General features: G+C 46.7%; 1 long non-coding RNA gene across 1 annotated transcript; it reads left to right on the forward strand.

Moving 5' to 3' along the window:
• Positions 1-278: 278 nt before the first annotated feature.
• LOC108532558 (uncharacterized) lies at positions 279-21,086 on the forward strand. The gene is made up of 3 exons (XR_001886473.1): positions 279-465; positions 7,648-7,903; positions 20,648-21,086. It is a non-coding gene; the product is annotated as an uncharacterized LOC108532558 (long non-coding RNA).
• Positions 21,087-21,292: the final 206 nt, after the last annotated feature.

The raw sequence follows: 21,292 nt of genomic DNA on the forward strand, positions 1-21,292 counted from the left end.
CACCCAGGAAATTCCAAGGGACTTAGGAACTTTGTGTCAGAACTGGGGTCAAAGACCAAATACTAGAACAAACAATGCTCCTAGCACCACTATCATTCAGGAAATGACAAGAATATTAGAAGCTCTGTGCCAGAAACCGGGCTAAATAAATAGAAATATATCTATATATGTCTATTGTCACAGTGAGTCAGCCTACTGTGACCTCATAGGCATCCACAGACTGATGATGTCCCACCTACAAACCTGACTCTCAGAGCATGTCAGCCTCAAGTCAGCTAGCTCAGCCTCCCTCCTCAGCCACTCTGCAGGAGTTCAGGGAGCAGGAACTCTGGCATCAGAGAGACTCCGGCCAAGACTCTGCCACTCACCCAGGCATCTCACCTCTCAGAGACTTCATTTCCTCCCTTCTAATAGGGGAAGAATGGTGCCTACTCATAGGGCTACTGTGAAGATACATCAGGCCACGTAAGTAAAGTACTCCCTTCTCTAAAATGGTAGCACAACCAGCTGACTAAAAATCAGTTCATTCATTCATTCAACCAGAATGTGACTAAACAACAAAGACCTTGAGAAATGTCGACTGTCACAGTCCTTGATTCTCCTCACTCTCTATGGTGCTACAGTGGCAAAACAGTGGGTACCCCCACTGCCCACCATCCTGGAGCAGAAATGAGGGGGCCCTTGGAAATGGACCAGACAGAGGCTTCCTCTGGGGACCTGGCTGGTGCAGTGTGGTGAGACCAGGAGGTCAATTCTCATGGTGGAGGTTGTCAAGCACTGATGATGAGTGGTATGGGAGGGTTTTGGTTAATTAATCACATGGCTTTGCTCCCTGAGATCTGAGCCACTTGACAAACAGACACAAGGTCAAAAAGCACCAGGTTTTCCAGGTGAGCTGGACTGAAGAATGCAATGTGGACCTGCCTGTTTCCCCCCACCCACCAAAGTACACCCTAACCCTGATCATGACCCTAATTGCAACCCTAACGCTAATCCTAGCCCACTCTGGCCTCCCATGCAGGGGTGGCTGGGAGCCCCAAGAAGGAGCATACAGATCCTAATGCAGTCTGGAAGAATAAAGTGAGCCCACCTGGATGAACAGCTGCATTCTGGCCTGAGTGACAACCTACCGTGAGGACAAGTAAAGAGGAGGAGAGAGAGGCTAGGCACAGTGGCTCACTCCTGCCATCCCAGCACCTTGAGAGGCTGAGGAAGGTGGATCACCTGAGGTCAGGAGTTCGAGACCAGCCTGGCCAACATATTGAAACCCCATCTCTACTAAAAATACAAAAAAAAAAAAAAAAAAAAAAAAAAAAAAAATTAGCCGGGTGTGGTGGTGTGTGCCAGTAATCCCAGCTACTCAGAGGCTGACACAGGAGAATCACTTGAATGGGGAAGGCAGAGGTTGCAGTGAACTGAGATCATGCCACTGCACTCCAGCCTGGACGACAGAGTGAGACTCCCTGTCAAAAAAAAAATTAATTAAAATTTTAAAAAATAGGAGAGAGAAAGGACATTCTTTCTAGAGAGTAGAGTGGAGTCCCCTTCCCTCTGTGTCAGGAGAGAGACCACTGGCATTTTCCCTGACAATGCTCCCAACCTCTTCTCCCCACATAACTGTGGCTTTGCCGGATTCAGTGGGATCCCCGCCCTCTAGGGGTGTAAGTCTGAGGGTGATTCGAGGTTCGCCATTGAGCAACAAAGACACTAGGGCTGACACTGGGCACTCCTTCACCCAGGTGGAAGGAGTGGGCTGGCTCTAGGATCACTGTGCTCTGGACCCAGTCCTTCTGAGACCATGGGGTTGCCTGGTGGAAAGTAGCTTTGTGTGTGTGTGTGTGTGTGTGTGCACGCGCACGTGTTCGCAAGTTGAAATAGCCTGTCCCTAAAGCACTGTACCTGCTATAGGGAAACCACTGGCAGCTGGTTTCTGCAGTGGGTCCCCTTTCCCACCCCCCCAGGGTGGCACTGTTGAGAGAACAGCATCCTGTGCTGAAGAACCACCCAGGGGATGAACATTAGTGGCGACAATCGGCTGTAGCACCGGGCTCTGGTTTTACTGAGGGCTTCAAGTTGGCCCTGGGATTGAGCAAGGGAGAGTGACGGCAGGCAGGCTGGAGATGGTGGTGGCATGGCAGCCACCACTGGCAGCCAGCCTTCCCTGGAGTCAACAACCGGCTGAGGTGGCCCAGGTGGCTCTGCTCCCCAGCAGGCGGCTGCAGAATACCCCAAGGCCACGGCTGGGGTCAAAACTGCACCTCTGGAATTATTGGAGTTAGCAGAGTAAGAAGAACCAGGGAGGGGCAAAAGATGTCCCCTCTTTGTCAGCAGTCTTAGAATTATCCCATTCGATTTTTTTTTTTTTCTTTTTCTGAGATGGAGTCTCACTCTGTTGCCCAGGCTGGCTGGAGTGCAATGGCATGATCTCTGCTCACTTCAACCTCTGCCTCTCACGTTCAAGTGATTCTCCTGCCTCAGCCTCTGGAGTAGCTGGGGTTACAGGCATGCCATCGCACCTGGCTGATTTTTGTATTTTTAGTAGAGATGGGGTTTCACCATGTTGCCCAGGCTGGTCTCAAACTCTTGACCTTAGGTGATCCACCCGCCTCAGCCTCCCAAAGGGCTAGGATTACAGGCGTGAGCCACTGCGCCCAGCCCCATTTGAATTTTAAAAGAAGTCCTACCTCATTTGTAACTCCAGCTAATGACTGATAGAGTGACACCTATCAGTCATTTAGTTTGTTTTAATTATCATTCACCTTAGAAGTAGACTTTTCTGATTACATAAATAATACATGTTGACTTCTCATAATCAGAACTATTTATATAAATATCTGGACCAAAAAAAAAAAAAAAAAGTCACCTAGAATCGCACTACCCTGAGAGAACTACTACGAATATTGCCTATCAGAGTTCTTTTCTTCCTTTTCTTTTCTTTTCTTTCTTTCTTTCTTTCTTTTTTTTTTTCTTTGATACAGAGTCTTGCTCTGTCACCAGGCTGGAGTGCAGTGGCATGATCTCGGCTCACCGCAACCTCCACCTCCTGGGTTCAAGTGATTCTCCTGCCTCAGGCCTCCTGAGTAACTGGGATTACAGGTGTGCACCACCATGCCCAGCTAATTTTTGTATTTTTAGTAGAGATGGGGTTTCACCATGTTGGCCAGGATGGTTGTCTATCAGATTTCTTTGCACCTCTTCACACAGCCACGCACACTCATACACGGTATATGTAAATGATCATAAGTGAGAAGGTGCCCAACTTTTCAAATCATCAACACTATCCACTGCTATCCCCTGACACCAGCTCCTTATCTCATCCAGACCCCCCAGACAATCTTTGTTCACATTCTGAACATGTCCTTCCTTCTCTCCATACACATACAAACCCACAGTGTTTGTTTTCTGTAGCTGGATGCTATACTGGTCTTTGTTTTATAAAATGAGATCACCCATTTCCTTGCGTCTTGCTTTTTTCCATCAGCAACAACTCCCAGAAATTCCTCCGGGTCACCTAGAAGGGCTCCATCTCTTCTTAAATGGCTGCTTAATATTCCATGGTAGGTTACGCTAGGTTGAAAGCTCCCCACCCCAGTACCTCCAAGGCCTCTGATCCTTGCAGAGGCAGAAGGCCACCGAATATGCACTGAATATGACAGCATGGTACGGTGCTAGACCAGGAACTTTGGAGGCAACGACCAATTTCTTAATTTCCTTACTAACTGGTGAGAGTAAACTGGGAAGATTATGCGGAAATAACTTTTTAAATAATGGGCTGGGCACGGTGGCACATGCCTGTTATCCCAGCTACTTGGGAGGTTGAAACAGGAGAATCCCTTGAACCTGGGAGGCAGAGGTTGCACTAAGCCAAGATCGCACCACTGCACTCCAGGCTGGGCAACAGAGCGAGACTCCGTCTCAAAAAAAATAAATAAATGAAATAATGATGACGTTGATGATTTTGACCATGATAATGGTGATAATGGCGACTGTTTGCATTATTAGTTCTGACCTTATTATTGCCTTTATTGTTTTTTTCTAAGTTTTTTTCAATTAATAATTTATTCTTGTGGTTCAAAATAGCAAAACATCGAAAAAGATACACACCGTAAAGTCCCCCTCTCATTCCTGTCTCCCAGCCGCCCCATTCCCCTCCTTGTAAAAAAAATACTATTATTGGTTTCTTGTGTAGGAACTTTGTGAATTATAGGCAATTTTTATTTTCTTTATTTCAGTGACTCTTCTACCACAGTAAAGTATAATATATAGCACCCTTGTACTACAAATAAGGAAGCCAAGACTCAGAAAGATAAAGAGATTAGCACAGCCTGGACTGGACCCCCCAATCTGCCAGATCGCAGGCCCACTGTGCCAGGCTTTCTGCTCAACGAATGAGCTCGCCATGTGGCTCAATGAAAGGCAGCCAATCATAAATGCCTCACTAGAGCAAGCGCTCATCTCTGCCACTGATTTATTAGTTCAGCAAGCCTGGATTTTTCTCCCCGGGCTCATTTTGTTTTTTAAATCTTACCACAGAACATACCTGATTCCCTCAGCAGCAGGATGTGACCAAGCCAAGGGCCATCCCACTTTTCCCACTGCATTTCAAGAATGCAGGCCATCCCCCTCCCTGCCTGCATTCTTGCAGCATCTGGGAGCACTCCTGGAGCCCGTGCAGCTGGACTTCTTTGTGTGGCTTCCCTCTGTCTGCCCAGTGTCTTGCCTCCAGGGCTTATAAGACAGAGACCATCTGTTTCTGCATCTCTCTCTCTCTCTCTCTCTCTCTCTCTCTCTCTCTCTCTCTTATTTTGAGACACTATCTCATTCTGTCACTCAGGCTGGAGAGCACTGGTACAATCATGGCTCACTGCAGACCTACTGGGCTCAAGCAATTCTCCCACCTCAGCCTCTCAAGTAGCTAAGGACAACAGGGGCAGGCATCCAGGCCTGGCTATTTTGTTTTATTTTTATTTATTCATTGTTTTTGAGACACAGTCTCACTTCATCACCCAGGCTGGAGTACAGTGGCATGATCTCAGCTCACTGTAACCTTTGCCTCTTGGGTTCAAGCGATTCTCATGCCTCAGCCTCCTGAATAGCTGGGATTACAGGCACCCACCACCATGCCTGGCTAATTTTTATATTTGTAGGAGAGACAGCGTTTTAGCATGTTGGCCAGGCTGGTCTCAAACTCCTGACCTCAAGTGATCCGCCTGCCTCAGCCTCCCAAAATGCTGGGATTACAGATGTGGGCCACTGTGCTCCACCTATCTTTTTTATTTTGTAGAGATGGGGTCTCACTATGTTAGCCCCAGGCTGGTCTCAATCTCCTGAGGTCAAGTGATCCTTCTGCCTTGGCCTCTCAAAGTGTTGGGATTACAGTTGTGAGCCATTGTGCTCATCCTGACCTGCATCTCTTTTGCCACCTCTGCCAGGAAGCATTTCCTGATGTCCCTCATTAAGAATCTCCCAGTGCTCAATTGAGAAAGATCACCCGGGCTTTCAAGCCTTCATCATCCGATGAAGATGATACAGAGGTTAAAGTCATGGACTTGAGGATCAGCAGGCTGCCTTCAAGGCCTGGCTTTGGTACTTGCCAGCTTTTTAATTTTGGGCATGTTCTCAATCTCTCTGAAGTATGGCTAGCTACAGAGTGGAGCTGATGATGAGATTTGACTCATAAGGTCCCTGTGAGATAACAACATGCAGTGAGAAAATGAGAGCATGAGCACAGCGCACTCAACAAAGGCTAGGTTGAAAGTGAGCAGTAAAAGCTACTTATTATGATTTTTAAGGTATTTTACTGTGTACTGGCTGGGCGCGCTGGCTCATGCTTGTAATCCCAGCACTTTGGGAGGCCGAGGTGGGTGGATCATGAGGTCAGGAGTTCGAGACCAGCCTGGACAACACAGTGAAACCCCATCTCTACTAAAAATACAAAAATTAGCTGGGCATGGTGGCAGGTGCCTGTATCACAGTTACTCAGGAGACTGAGGCAGGAGAATCACTTGAACCCAGGAGGCGGAGGTTGCAGTGAGCTGAGATGGTGGCACTGCACTCCAGCCCTGGCCACAGAGCTAGACTACATCTCCAAAAAAAAAAAAAGTTATTTTACCATGTATTTTAAAAACTTACTAGGTCTAGTTCTCTTCCTTTGCCTCTGGCAGTAGGAGGCCTACAATTTCAGATCTTTGAGTCTGGGGCACTGCTTTGCACAGAATGGTTGACATATTAGCTGAGCTTGAAGGATGATAAGTGAGACAAATAAAGTGGAGGCGGCCAAGAGCTGCAGCAGGTATAAAGAACTGCAGGTGTGAGAGTACCTGGGGTTTTCCAAAGGATGATTGGTCCCTTGTGGTTAGACCTACCAGGTGGCCTGAGGGGGCGTGGGGAGAGATAAGCCTAGAGAAGTAAAGAGGTAGGACTAGACCTTACTGAGAGTTAAATTGATAACAAGATTGGCTTGTGGCTTGGAGCAGGGGAAGGCAGGGGAAAGAGAGGGCTCCCTGATGGGGATCAAACTAGGCTGAGGCTATTTTAGGTCAAATGGAAAGAATACAGGATCTCCTCAGTGCCACCAGCTTCCTTACAACTGATTAGCAGCAAGAATAGCATTTTTGTTGTTGGATGAACTCATTTGTTTCTCTTCCCAGTTGCAAGTGTTTCTTATGGTTAATTCTGGCTCCTCTAGATTGACAGTCTACCCTTCCCACTGCTGGGATAATTTTAGAAAAGATGATCTCTTATGGATTTGAAAGTAGAAATGCTTGGCCAGTCACAGGGGCTCACGCCTGCAGTCCCAGCACTTTGGGAGACCAAGGCGGGCGGATCACTTGAGGCCAGGTGTTCAAGACCAGCCTGGCCAACATGGTGAAACCCCGTCTCTACTAAAAATACAAAAATCAGCCAGGTGTGGTGGTGCATGCTTGTAGTCCCAGCTACCTGGGAGGCTGAGGCAGGAGAATCACCTGAACCTGGGAGGTGGAGGTTGCAGTGAACCAAGATCTCACCACTGTACTCCAGCCTGGGCGACGAAGTGAGACTCTGTCACAAAAAAAGAAAAAAAGAAAGCAGAAATGCTTAGGAACACTCAATTGTAAAACCTGAAAAGGTTTGATTATTGGGATAAAGGATTGGACTAAAATAAGAAAAAAAACAAGAAAACAAACAAAAAGCTTCCTCTTAGCTTGTCTGCAGCATAGCAAAACAAATTTTTAAGTTTCTTACTGAAACTGTCAGGGGGAAAACATTTCTAAAGTTTGCATGGAACAAGACATGGTACATAGAAAATAACATGGTACCCATAATTTCTAATTTTACACATATAACAGTCAACAGCACTTGCTTCGCTCAATATACCATCTTTATTATCTTATTTTCTTGGAAATAAAAATATCTCTAAGGATAACCTAGTTTCTCCAAGCCTTGCCAGCCTGTGGTTAGTCTTAGGGTTACATTGAACAGTATTAACTCAATTTCTCAGTCTATGCCTGTGATAGGCAGAATCATGGCCTCCCAAAGATGTTCATGTCTTAGTCCCTGGAACCTATGAATCTGTTAGAATCCATGGCAAATGGAAATTAAGGTGGTAGATGGAATTAAGGTTGCTAATCAGCGGACCTTAAAATGAGATTGTTCTGGATTATCTAGGTAGGCCCGATGTAATCCATCACAAGGGTCCTTGTAAGAGAGAGACAGGAGTGTCAGAGTTGAAGAAGATGTGATGATGGAAGCAGAGACCTGAGTGCTGCAGCCACAAGCCAAGGAACGTGGGTGGTCTCTAGAAGCTGGAGAAGGCAAGGAAACAAATTCTCCCCTAATGTCTCCAGAAGGAAACAGCCCTGCTGGCACCTTGATTTTATCCCAGGGAGAACCATGTGGGACTTCTGACCTCCGGAACTATAAGGTAACATATTTGCATGGGTTTAGGTCACAGAGCTGGTGGTCATTTGTTGCAGCAGAAATGAGAAAGGAATATAATGCCTTGCTGCCCTGGGAGCTGGGGCCTTTCCACCCACCTCCAAGTCTCACTGTTGATTCTGCACAGACGCCCCCAGGGCTGACTCATGAGGACTCACAGATCCCTCTCCCACGTTCTCCCACTTAAGTTCCTTGGGTAGTGTCTGGTACCCATGTGGCCACTGGTCATGCTTTGCCACTGCCGTCGGTATCCCCTGAGAGCACCCATGTGCATCCCACGGGACCATCTTGCAGGACACACAGAACACATCTGATGCTTGAGTTTCCAAAGCAGCACTCTGTCCCTGCCATCTTCATCTCTTTGAACTCACCATTGTCCATGCAGGGGTGGGGAAGGTTCCCTACTTTCTGTCACTCACAGGCATCTGGGCCTCAAAGGAGTGCTGCTGCTTGTGTCCCTACACAGGATCTTCAGCTCCTGCCTACGGGGTGCAGTCCCTGGGGAAAGACTGGGATCTGTGTCGCAGCCCCCACCCCAGCCACCCTCCATTTCCCCGCTTCTTCCAGGCTCTACCTGCAACTTGCCCTGCTCCTTCAGCCAAATATCCGGTAAATGAGGTCCACGGACACACCCACTCATTCATCAGATATGCCCAGGTACATTTTGTCCCCAAGAAGGTCACAGGGACATTCTTCCATTAGCCCAAAAGAGCTTCAGAGTTTTACTTTCCCACACCCTGCCTGCTTCCTAAGCTGCTTCTGGAACCTTGAGTTCCCCTGAAGTAGACCCGATCACTGCAGGGGTTCTTAGGGCCTTGACTTGCCCATAGGGAAGAGCCACTGAAATGCTGTTCTCCCAGGGAAAAGAAATCATCCCATCATCCCAATGTCTGTCCCTGCACAGTACCAACCCTTCAGCAGCAGCAGCATAGTGATCAGAGAGAAGTCATCGCCATGGCCAGGTTGGTGCCCTCAAAGACTTGTTTGCCAAGGCAGGCCCCTTTGGAGTGAGACGAGGATGTAGCAGGAACTGAATAGCACCCCCGCTCCCCAAAGCTGTTCAACCTCTCATCCCTGATGGAGATCAGTAGCAGGCAAGGGTGACCCCAGAGCCACCTGTTCCAGCCCCAGGGCTGACCCAGCCTCTCTGGTAGGCCCAGGTGGCTGCTTTAGGCTGACAGAGCAGTCAGGGGGAAGGGGAGGGGTCTCCTGCAAGCTGGGCCAGCGCCCACCAATCAGACCGTGTCTCTGCAGCTGAGGCTCTTGTTTGAGCTCATTTGCATAATTTGGTTCAATATTTACTGAGCCAACCTCATTTTCTGGGCTGTCTCCATGGCCGACAGCTGGGAAGGCTGCAATTACAGCATTATCCACGCAGGGTTGCCACCGGGAGCCCACACCAAGACGCAGCTTCCAAACAAACCCAGCCCTAGGGAGCCCCTCCTTGGGCCGCCCCAGATCTCTGCAGCTGGAAGTCGGCCTGGGCCACAACTGCAAGCCAGGCTATACCCAGGCACAGCCACAACAACAACAATGGCAACAGCAACAATCATGGTTACTTGTCATTAGTGAATAATAGCTGCCTTTTGTTGGGCGCTTGTGCACAGGCACAGGGCTGAGTATTCTACATGGAAATTTCTCACCTCATCCTCACAGCAGTCCGGCAGGAGGTGAATCAGGTACAACTGTTATTTAATGTAACTGTTTTAGACAAAATAGCCCAGGCAGAGCATTACCTTCAGGCACAGCTAGATTCAGGATGTGAATGACACCATCAAAACTCAATTTTTCTGCAAACTGCTGACTTCCCAAGTTCTGAGCATATACTCCTGACTGCAGCAACTCCAGCCTTATACTCAGGCTGTTCTAGAGGGCAGGAAGTCTGAGGCTATTCACCAGAGTCCTGAGATTCACCTGGATTGAATGGGCTTGAGTCATGGAATCATGCCCAGGTCCACAATGGTTGGCTTAGCAGATGGTCATATGCCTCCATCTTATTCCTACATTAAACACCAAGAGAAGGGGAAGAGTGAGCGGATCCTCAAATACAAGTCAGGAATTGCTCTCGGATGAAATGGAAGCAAATAAATGTGCCTTACAGGTAGGGACTTTTATTAACTCCATTATTCTGATGAGAAAACAGACCTGGAGCAATAGGCTCTGAGTTCACCCAGACACAAAGTGCTGGAGCTGATACTCAAACCCAGATCTCTGTGACTACCCCTACCTATCCTCTTAGGGTTAACGACTCCCCACAAAAAACACAGGAAGGAAGGCAATCTTGGTTCCTCCAGTTGGTGGAGCAGGGACAGTTGCACAGGGTCCTGTGCTGGATGGACTCTACTGTCGCTGTCCTGAAATTCATAACTTTGGAACCAATGGCCTTGTACTTTCATTTTGCACGGGGTGTCGCCCTCTTTTTTTTTTTTTTTTTTTTTTTTGTTTGAGACAGAATCTCACTCTGTTGCCAAGGCTGGAGTGCAATGGCTTGATCTTGGTTCACTGCAACCTCCACCTCCTGGGTTCAAGCATTTTCTCCCTCAGCCTCTTGGGTAGCTGGAACTACAAGCTCCACCACCACGCCCAGCTAATATTTGTATTTCTAGTAGAGATGGGGTTTCACCATGTTGGCTAGGCTGGTCTCGAACTCCTGACCTCAGGTGATCTGCCCACCTCGGCCTCCCAAAGTGCTGAGATTATAGGTGTGAGCCACCGCACCCAGCCTACTGGGTCCTTTATAAATGTAATTTATGACCAGGTGCAGCAGCTCATGCCTATAATCCCAGCACTTTGGGAGGCTGAGGCAGGAGGATCACTTGAACTCAGGAGATCAAGACCAGCCTGAACAACATAGCAAGACCTAGTCTCTACAAATTTTTTTTTTTTTTTTTTTTTTTTTGAGACATGAGTCTCCTCTGTCGCCCAGGCTGGAGTGCAGGTGGCCGGATTCTCAGCTCACTGCAAGCTCCGCCTCCCGGGTTTACGCCCATTCTCCCTGCCTCAGCCTCCCGAGTAGCTGGGACTACAGGCGCCCGCCACCTCGCCCGGCTGTTTTTTGTATTTTTTAGTAGAGACGGGGTTTCACCGTGTTAGCCAGGATGTCCCGATCTCCTGACCTCGTGGATCCGCCCGTCTCAGCCTCCCAAAGTGCTGGGATTACAGGCTGAGCCACCGCGGCCCGGCTAAATTTTTTCAAAATGAATAAATAATGTAATTTATATAACTGCTCCCAATTGGGGGTTTAGACAGAATTCTGCAGCTCTTAAGTATACCCAGTCCCTGGGGTGTTGGAATTCTAGGATTCCAGGACGGCCTTTCCTCTCCCTTCCCTGCCCTCATGTTGAGCTGGACCCATACCTTGTTTTCTCTGCTGAACTTTTCAGCTCCTTAGTAAAGATCCTGGTTCTGAGCCAGGACCTTTTAATAGACCTCCAAGGTCCAATTCCTGCCCCTTCCTCTGAGGCTGGATTCTCCTCTCAGTGACTTGAGGCTGCTTGGAATGAGCAGAGCCAACCCTTAGGGCAATCTCCATCTTCCCCAGATTCCTCCTGGCTACTGCTGCTGGCCACCATCCTGTGCGTTTGAAACAATGATGACTCAGAGTTCCACTGGCTACCTCTGTCTGCCATCACCTCCATGCCAAGGATTTCTGGAAATCTCCAAAGGAGTTCCTCTCACATGCAACATACAACCTCAGTCACAGTGACTGCATGACACTGGCCACACACCACCTCTTCCAAGGGGTAGGGAGCCTTCCAAAGGATCCTTTGCTCTGCTGAGGCTAATGCTCCCCTCCCAGGAATATTGATATCTTGGCCAACAGCACTGCCTTTCACAGTTTTCCAGATGCCCCTGAGGGGCCAGGCTCTGTCCTGAAACAGAAGGAAGAGCCTCCCTCCAATGATGGCAGGAGGTCCCTGGGCAGCCGTGTTAGGGCTGAGAATTCCAGAAAATCTTTCCCTAAACACACTTCTTTCCTATTCCATGCTCTTCCAAGAGCAACTCTTGAATATCCATCCATATCAAGGAACATGCAGAGCACAGCCCAAATGTCTGATTTAGAAATTGGTATTCCTTCTGGTTCCATTTCTTATTTATTTAACAAATACATAATGATAGTTTCTCTGTTCCAGGCACTGGCCTAGATACTAAGAACCAGTCTCAGAAAGATGTTAATAACTGTCCTAATTACCTTGGGCTGCTGTAACAAAATACCTTAGACAGGAATTCTTAACAGACATTTACTTCTCAAAGTTCTTCAGGCACCAAGTTCAAGATCAAAGTGCTGGCTGATTGGGTTCCTGGTGAGGGCTCTCTCTGGCTTACAGATGGCTGGTCACCTTCTTTCTGAGTCCCCACATAGCGTGGGGGGAGAGAGAGAGAGAGAGAGAGAGAGAGAGAAAGAAAGAGAAAGCAAGAGTGAGCGCTCTTCCTCTTCTTCTTCTTTTTTTTTTTTGAGACAGAATTTCACTCTTGTTGCCCAGGCTGGAGTGCAATGGCGCAATCTTGGCTCACTGCAATTTCTGTCTCCTGGGCTCAAGGGATTCTCCTGCCTCAGCCTCCTGAGTAGCTGGGATTACAAGCATGTGCAACCACACCCGGTTATTTTTGTACTTTTAGTAGAGATGGGGTTTCACCATGTTGGTCAGGCTAGTCTCGAACTCCTAACCTCAGGTGATCCACCTACCTCAGCCTCCAAAACTGCTGGGATTACAGGCATGAAACACTGTGCCCGGTCTCTTCCTCTTCTTACAAAGATACTAATCCCATCATGGAGGCTTCACCCTCATGACTTTATCTAAACCTAATTACCTCCCAAATGTCCACCTTCCAATACCATCACACTGGGGCTTAGGGTTTCAGCATACAACTCTGGGGAGGACGCATACATTCAGGCCAATATCAATAACTTGGCACTTAAGGAAAGATTCTGGAGTCACACCACCCAGGTTCAAATGACAGTTTTGATGTTCGTTAGCTATTATACGAACTTGAACAACTGTGCCTCAGTTTCATCCTATGTAAAATGGAGGTGGAGGCTGGAGACCCAGGGAAGAGTTGCAGTGTCAGTCCAAAAGCTGTCTGCCACAGAATTCCTTCTTGCTCAGGGAAGGTCAGTCTTTGTTCTGTTCAGGCCTTCGACTGGTTGGATGAGGCCCACCCATATTATGGAGAGTCATCTGCTTTACTCAATATTTTATTTTTCACTCTTTAATTTTATTTTTTGAGCTAGAGTCTCAGTCATCCAGGCTGGAGTGCAGTGGCACGAGTACAGCTCACTGTAGACTTGAAACTCCTGGGCTCAAGTGATCCTCCTGCCTCAGCCTCCCGAGTAGCTGGGGCTACAGGCCAGAATCACCATGCCCAGTGAATTTTAAAAAAATTTTCGTAGAGACAAGGACTCACTGTATTGCCCAGGCTGGTCTTGAGGTCCTGGGCTCAAACAATCCTCCCACCTCAGCCTCTCCCAAAGTGCTGTGATTGCAGGCATGAGCCTGCAACTTGGCCTGCTTTACTCAAAGTACGCCTTTTAAAATGTTATTCTCATCCAAAAAGCACCTTCATAGAAACATCCAGAATAGTGTTTGACCAAATATCTGGGCACCATGGCCCAGCCAAGTTGACACATAGGATTAACTATCATGATGGGAATGAAAATACATGCCTTAAACGCTCCTCCTAGGGGTTAAATGAGTGAATTAATAATCCAGATTTTAGAACATTGCCTGGTAGGCCGGGTTACAGGCAGGTTCTCGTGGGCAACAAAGTGAGAAGCTACAGGGAGAACCCTTGTTCTCAACAGGAAGCTGGGATAATGTTAGATGGGGAGTTACCAGTAGCCAGGAGCTTCCTTTGAGGAGAAATCCAGGCTGAGGCAATGGAAACAATAGTGAGAAGAGGAAGGACATCTAGAGGCACTCGGGTTCCCAACCTGGCGATCCTGAGTCTTCTGCTCTCCCCATTGAACACGTAAGTCAATAAGCTCCTCTTCTGTCCAACCAGGTCCCCACTGGGGAGCTTGGGTCTCTACATCCAAGAAGGCAGTCTCATCCAGCCTTTCTTCACCAACTTTGGGCTCTCTTTGACTTTGACAAGTGGCTCATTCCATTGGTTTCTCTGGGAAGGAAAAGGAGCTGCTCGTTCATTTAACACATTTGTTGGGGGCCTACTCCATGCATGGTGCCACTCTGACCAAAGGATCATTCGCCAAATGTACTGACTCCTTGCTTAGTGTCTCACAGGATACAGTCAGGAAAACACATTCCCTTTTCTTGGAGTTTGGGTGAGTTATTCACCAGTCGTGGTAGGTAGCATCTGAGTTTACCTGACACAATTATTTCAACCCAAGGGCAGCACCACTACCCCACCAGTGAGGCTGCATTTTCCCAATGCCATCTTAAGACAGGAAGTCACTCTCCAGTTTGGGACCTCTGTTTCCCATTTCTGAAAGGCAAAGTTGGACTAAATGACGTCTAAGGGTCTTGCAGCCCTAAGATTCTGTTTTCCAGCCTTGTTGGTGGCAAACTATCTACCCGCTGACCACAGACAGAAGTTAAGAAAATGCTTTGGAGTAGAGAAACAAGTGTACCACCTCTCCTGGAAAACTTGGGTGGTGGGACTCCAGCATGGGGCTGAACAATGCTTAATCTAGGATTCAGACTTGGAGGGAAAGGGAAATGTCTCTAATTTGATCCTTCTAGGATCTCTTTACCTGAGAGGCTCAGGATCCTCCTGGGAAGGTGAAAGATCTCTACAATGAGAATTACAAAATGCCTCTCAAATAAATCTCTATGACACAAACAAATGGAAAAACATTCCATGCTCATAGATAGGTAGAAATCAATATCATTAAAAATGGCCTTGCTGCCCAAAGCAATTTACAGATTCAATGCTATTCCTGCCAGATTACCAATGACATTCTTCACATATTTTAAAATTTATATGGAACCAAAAAAAAGCCTGAATAGCCAAAGTTATACTAAGCAAAAGGAACAAAGCTGGAGGCATCTCGTTACCTGACTTCAAACTATACTACAGGGCTACAATAACCAAAACAACATGGCACCGGCACAAACCAGACACATATAAAAATGGAACAGAATACAGAACCCAGAAATGAGACTGCACATTACAACTACCTGAACTTCAACAAACCTGAAAAAGACAAGCAATGGGGAAAGGATTTCCTATTCAATCAATGGTGGTGGGATAACTGGCTAGCCATATGCAGAAAATTTAAACTGGACCCCTTCCTTACACCATATACAAAAAACAGCTCAAGATGGATGAAAGACTTAAATGCAAAGCTGAAAACTAAAATCCCTGGAAGACAACCTAGGCAAGACCATCCTGGACATAAAAACAAGCAAAGATTTCATAATGAAGACACCAAAAGCAATCCCAACAAAAGCAAAAATTGACAAATGGGATCTAATCGAACTTAAGAGCTTCTTCATAGCAAAAGAAACTATTAACAGAGTAAACAGACCACCTACAGAACGGGAGAAAATTTTTGTAAACTATGCATCTGACAAAGGTCTAATATCCAGCATCTATAAGAAGCTTAAACAAATTTACAAAACAACCCCATTAAAAAGTGGGCAAAGGACACGAACAGACACTTCTCAAAAGAAGACATACATGCAGTAAACAAGCATATGAAAACAGCTCACCATCACTGATTACTAGATAAATGCAAATCAAAACCACGATAAGATGCCATATCATACCAGTCAGAATGGCTACTATTAAAAAGTCAAAAAATAACAGATGCTGGGAAGGTTGCAGAGAAAAAGGAACACATATACACTGTTGGTGAGAGTGTAAATTAGTTCAACCATCGTGGGAAGCAGTGTGGCAATTCCTCAAAGAACTAAAAATAGAACTACCATTTGATCTGATCCAGCAACCCCACTACTGGGCATATACCCAAAGGAATATAAATTGTTCTACCATAGAGACACATGCACATGTATGTTTATTGCAGCACTATTCACAGTAGCAAAGACATGCAGTCAACCTAAATGCCCAGCAATGATAGGCTGGATAAAGAAAATGTGATACATATACACCATGGAATATTATGCAGCCATAAAAAAGAAAGAGATCACATCTTTTATGGGAACATAGGTGGAGCTAGAGGCCATTATCCTAAGAAAACTAATGCAGGAACAGAAAACCAAATACTGCATGTTCTTGCATATAAGTGAGAGCTAAATGATGAGAACTCATTAACGCAAAGAAGGGAACAACAGACACTGGGGTCTACTTGAGGGTGGAGGGTGGAAGGAGGGAGAGGAACAGATAAAATAACTATTGGGTACTAGGCTTACTACCTGGGTGATGAAATAATCTGTACAACGAATCCTTGTGACATGATTTTACCTATATAGTTAACCTGCACATATACCCCTGAACCTAAAACATAAATTTAAAAAAATGCCCTATTGTTTAAATCACCCACTTTGTGGTCCTCTGTTATGGCAACCCTAGGAAACAAATATGTCTAGGTCCCCGGAAGAAGCACATGCAGTGAAAAAGTCCAAAACAGAAGGAGTTACTTTCCTACAATTTCTGCGGGTCCTTGGAAGCTCCAGACATCAGCTGCACAGATGACGGCTCAGTTATTTGAGAGTGCCCTCCATGTTGATATCCCTGCCTTGACATTGGTAGTCATGTCTTGGGAAGACCTGGATGGGCACCAGCACCTCTAGCCCAGCTGCAGCTGCTCAGCTGATTTTTGTGCTGCTGTCCACAAAAGGAGACAGTATGCTGGAGAGCCAAGAGTGGGTGTTTTTCTTCCTGATTAGTAAAGGGAAAAGCTGAGGCACTGTCATCAAGAGAAACTTGCCCAGTAAGTCAGGCCAGCGCTCCTGGCTCCCCTGAATCAGGGAAGGCCTGCCTCCGTCCTGCCGACTCACACCTTCCTCTTCAGACAAGTCCATCCTCCCTCTGTGAGCACACACCCCACAGTCTTGCCTCCGCTTCTCTACTAACTGTGGGGCGTCTGTCTTCACTCTCAGGTGTACTTATTTCACTCAAACTCTTCTTCAAGGCTCATCACATTTCATGAAGTTTCCTACCTGTTCCTGCTGGGCTGGAGCCCAAGCCTCTCCCCACCACCCCTTGTTAGAAGTAACAGTCCCTCTGGCCAGGCGCACTGGGTGCGGTGGCTCACACCTATAATCCCAGAACTTTGGGAGGCCGAGGCAGGTGGATCACTTGAGGTTCAGGAGTTCTAAACCAGCCTGGCCAACATGATAAAACCCTGTCTCTACTAAAAATACAAAAATTAACCGGGCATGGTGGTGCATACCTGTAGTCCCAGCTACTTGGGAGACTGAGGCAGGAGAATCACTTGAGCCCAGGAGGTGGAGCTTGCAGTGAGCCGAGATCGTGCTAAGGAACTCCATGCTGAGTGACAGAGGGAGACTTCATCTCAAAAAAAAAAAAAAAGAAGAAGAAGTAACAGCCCCTCCGTCTGAACTCTGTCACCCATTCTTCCTTGGCAGTGTTCCCCTGAACCTTCTATGGTGTTAGATACTCCTGCTATAGTATGAAGTCACTCTGATATTAGAGTTACTTAGGAATAATCTCACCTCCTTTTCATTTCTGCCTCTTGAACACACCAAGTTGATCTCTAGCTCAGTGCCCCTGTGTTCACTGCTCTTCCTATTTCCAACACTCTCTCTACAGATTGTTACAGGGCTGCCACCTTCTTTTCCTCCAGATTTTAACTCAAAAGTCACTTTTCAGAGAAGACAACTTTCCTAGCTAAAGATCCTAGCTAAAGATGCCCCCCACCCACCCCCTTTTGTGATCTTCAAAGCTCTTGTCATTGAGATTATCTTATTCATTTGTGGTCTCAGTCAGGGTCTAGCAGGAAAATAAAGCCCACTTCAGGTAATTCAACAGGAAGGACTTAATAAAAGCAATTAGTAGCAAGGTGCTAGAAGAGCAAACTGAAAAGGTGCACCCCAACTGAAGGAAAGCATCCTACCCTGAGGATTGGAGGAACGAAAGAGGAGGCAAGGAAATGACACCATCCAGGAAAGCTGGGATCACTGGGCCTGATGAAGGAAGCTGGACCATGAGGTGGAGCCATCCAGCAGAAGCTAGAGCAAGGGAGGAGATGCGGCCCCTGCCTCAGACATCACCTAAAACAAAGAAAGGTGCTGGGTGGGCAGGGGATGGTGGGGGAAGAGGGGGAATACTCTGACTTCTCCTTTCCTTTTACTCCTTCTAGTACATCCGTTGGACAAACTTAAGAGTCAGTTGGCAAGGGAGCCTAGTGTGCAAGGGAGGCCACCTCTGTGATACCAACTGGAACAAGGGAAGGCTAGGGAAAGATCTGAGAATAGACGGGCAAATGACTGGCACACTCATTCCCATGTTCAGTGTGTCTCCCACCAGAATTCAGGTTCGTTTGGGGCAAGGTCTATTGTGTTTACTCCTCAGCACCTAGAAATGTCTGCACGTGGGAGTCTTTCAAGAAATATTGACTGATTGAGGGTGATTCCTGCTTCTTGAGGAATGGAATATATTTGAACCTTAGACAGTCATTAAGTGTGGTTAAAAAATAGCCACCCCACAGTTTGCTTGTGACTAGTAAATGAGCAAATATGATTACACATGCCTAAAATTATGGGCAGCACTCAATAAAGGTTGCATAAAGGATTGTAGACTTTATGAGCTCATCAATTTTTTAGTTGTACTTGGCCACGGTAATCAAACCTAGACAGACAATAATTTCCTATGGACTACTTGTGTCTCCTAACACTATAAAGTACAGTCATGTGCCACATAATGATGTTTCGATTAATGACAGACCATGTATACAATGGTCCCATAAGATTATAACGGAGTTGAGAAATTCTTATCACCTGGTGATGTCGTAGCTGTCATAATAGTGTAGTGCAATGCACGACCTTTTCTTTGTTTAACTATGTTTAGATATACAAATGACATTGTTTTACAGTTGCCTATGGTACAGTAACATGCTCTACAGGTCTGCAGCCCAGGAACCACAGGATATACCATACAGTATAGGTGTGTAGTAAGCTATAGCATCTAGGTTTGTGTAAGTACCTTCTATGTGTTCAACATTGCCTAATAATGCATTTCACAGAATGCATTCCCATTGTTAAGCCTAACATGACTGTGGTTTTAAAAAAATTCATGCTAACACTTTTTAGCAAGCCTTGCCATTTACAATGTACCTTTACGATAATAATCTCATTTGATTCTCTCTAAACATCCACCTGAATTGGGTAATAATATTAATTATTGAGAGCTTATCCATGCCGCATATTGTACTGTTCTAAATGTTTTTGCACCTATTAATTATCTTCATCTTCACTAGAACTCTATAAAGTAGATGCTGCAGATGAGGAAACTGAGGCAAAGAGAGCCCCAGGGGTTTAGGACCCAGAGCAGACACAACGGGCACGTTTGAGTTCTGCAAGGTAGCTTGGTGATGTGGGGGTGAGAGCAGGGATTCACCTTCTTAACTCCTCTTTGACTCAAGTCAAACCTGCACGCCAGTGAGCACAGGCGATGGGCAGGTGAAAGAAGCTGCAGGCTGGCTAGCAGCTCCTGGAGAGGAGGGTCAACCTGAAGCAGCCATAGGTACCTTCATACAGCACCCACCTCCATGCACACAGCAGAGGCCCAGGAAATGCCTGCTGGGCCAAGTAAACACCAGCACGTTGCTGAGTTGGTCCTGGTGGGAGTTTTTTCCCACATGCCAGCATAAAGGAAACATTCACAGATTAAACAGTGACCTAGTCAGCCAGCATGGCGCATTCTGGGGCTGCCCACGTACACCTGAGGCAGCGAGCAGGCACCTGAATGGTTTATGGCTGCAAAGCCTTTGTGGGAACAGCAGGCAGTAATGCAGAGAGGTCAAAAGTTTACACCTGAGAGTCCGCATCTCTGGGACACTAAATAAAAGGTAACATCTTGGATTTGATTTTGGAACAGTAAAAGGGCATGAGTGGAAACGCGATTAAAGTCTGCAGTTTAGCTAACAGTAATGTACTAGTGTGATGAATGGGCCGTGGTTGTGTACTGTTAACATGAGGGGAAACTGGGTGAGGGGTACACAGGAATTCTACGTTATCTTTGTAACTTTTTCTGAAAATCAAAAATTATTCCAAGAAAGTTTTATTCCAATAATGTAAAAATTCTCTGAAATGGAAATTCATCATGCACTATGTGAGTCATTTACACTCTCTTCATGTGCATTACTTAGCCCCTTCATCTGGAGCCACAAATATGGCGGTAGTAATGGTCCCTGCCTCAGAGTTTGAACAGCAGTGAGCCTTGTCTAGCACAGCAAATGTTCAATAGATGTTGGCCATTGTTATTATTCACACACTCTTGAAACTGTTGTCAGAGGTGGTGGTAGACATGGAGACCACCATTCAGTCTCTTCTTCATGGAAGGTCTTGTGGCCCAGTTGCAGACAGAGGTCTTGCCTGACCTCTTGTGCTTCCTGGGGGAAGCCATACCTGCTGACCGAGTGATGGGGGCTGGCGCATCGGGTATGAAGGCCCAGCCACTTCTGCTAGGTGTAGGACAGCTCTGCCAGGCAATGCTTGCTCCAGGTCTCCCTATGGTCTGGTGGAGAGTTTATCAAGTCCTCACGGCTGTTGGCTTCTTCCTCCACCCTATCGTTTCACAGGTGTTGATCCGTAATAAACATCCCATCTGAGTGTCTTCTTTACAGGAACCTTATCTGCAGCAGCTGGTGCTGGGAATGGTTCAAGAAAGCTGGTGACTAGATGGAGCTTGGGAGCTGTGTTACTCGCCTCTCAGCTGGCAAGGAGGACCCCAGCCCCATGGAAAGTGGAATACAGGAAAGCCTGTGCATATAGTGGCTTCCCGCCATGGTGAACTGGCTAGTGTACCTGTGGCTGGAGTGTGGTGGCAGTCAACGAATGTATCAGGCACTTGAACTTGAGGGTTGGGAGTTGGGATAGTGGCTATGAAGGTAACAGCACTGGATGGCCATTGCTAAACACCACTGATGTCCCTACAGAAAGACAGTGAATAGCAAAAGGCTAGTAACAAGTAATGAAAAGGCAGAAATGGAAGCCAGAGGGCTTCTTTAATTACATGCGAAGAAACTTTCATCTTCTACAGAAGGAAGTGGGGAAAGAGCCTAAGTAGGAGAAGCCCAAGACTTAATAGAGTGGTTAAAAATAAAGACAGGTAAGCAAGCTTCATATAGAGTCCCTCTCTGTATGGCAACATGTGTTCCCCCAGGGCCCACCTCTGTCTCACCTCCCCACTTTGAGATTTCCTTTAGGAAATTCTTACCTACTCTGAGGTTCAATAATCTTTCTTCGCTTTTTTCTTTTCCTTCCTTCCT

The sequence above is a fragment of the Rhinopithecus bieti genome, unplaced genomic scaffold (genome assembly GCF_001698545.2).
Source record: "Rhinopithecus bieti isolate Rb0 unplaced genomic scaffold, ASM169854v2 scaffold_9663, whole genome shotgun sequence".
Taxonomy (NCBI): Eukaryota; Metazoa; Chordata; class Mammalia; order Primates; family Cercopithecidae; genus Rhinopithecus; species Rhinopithecus bieti.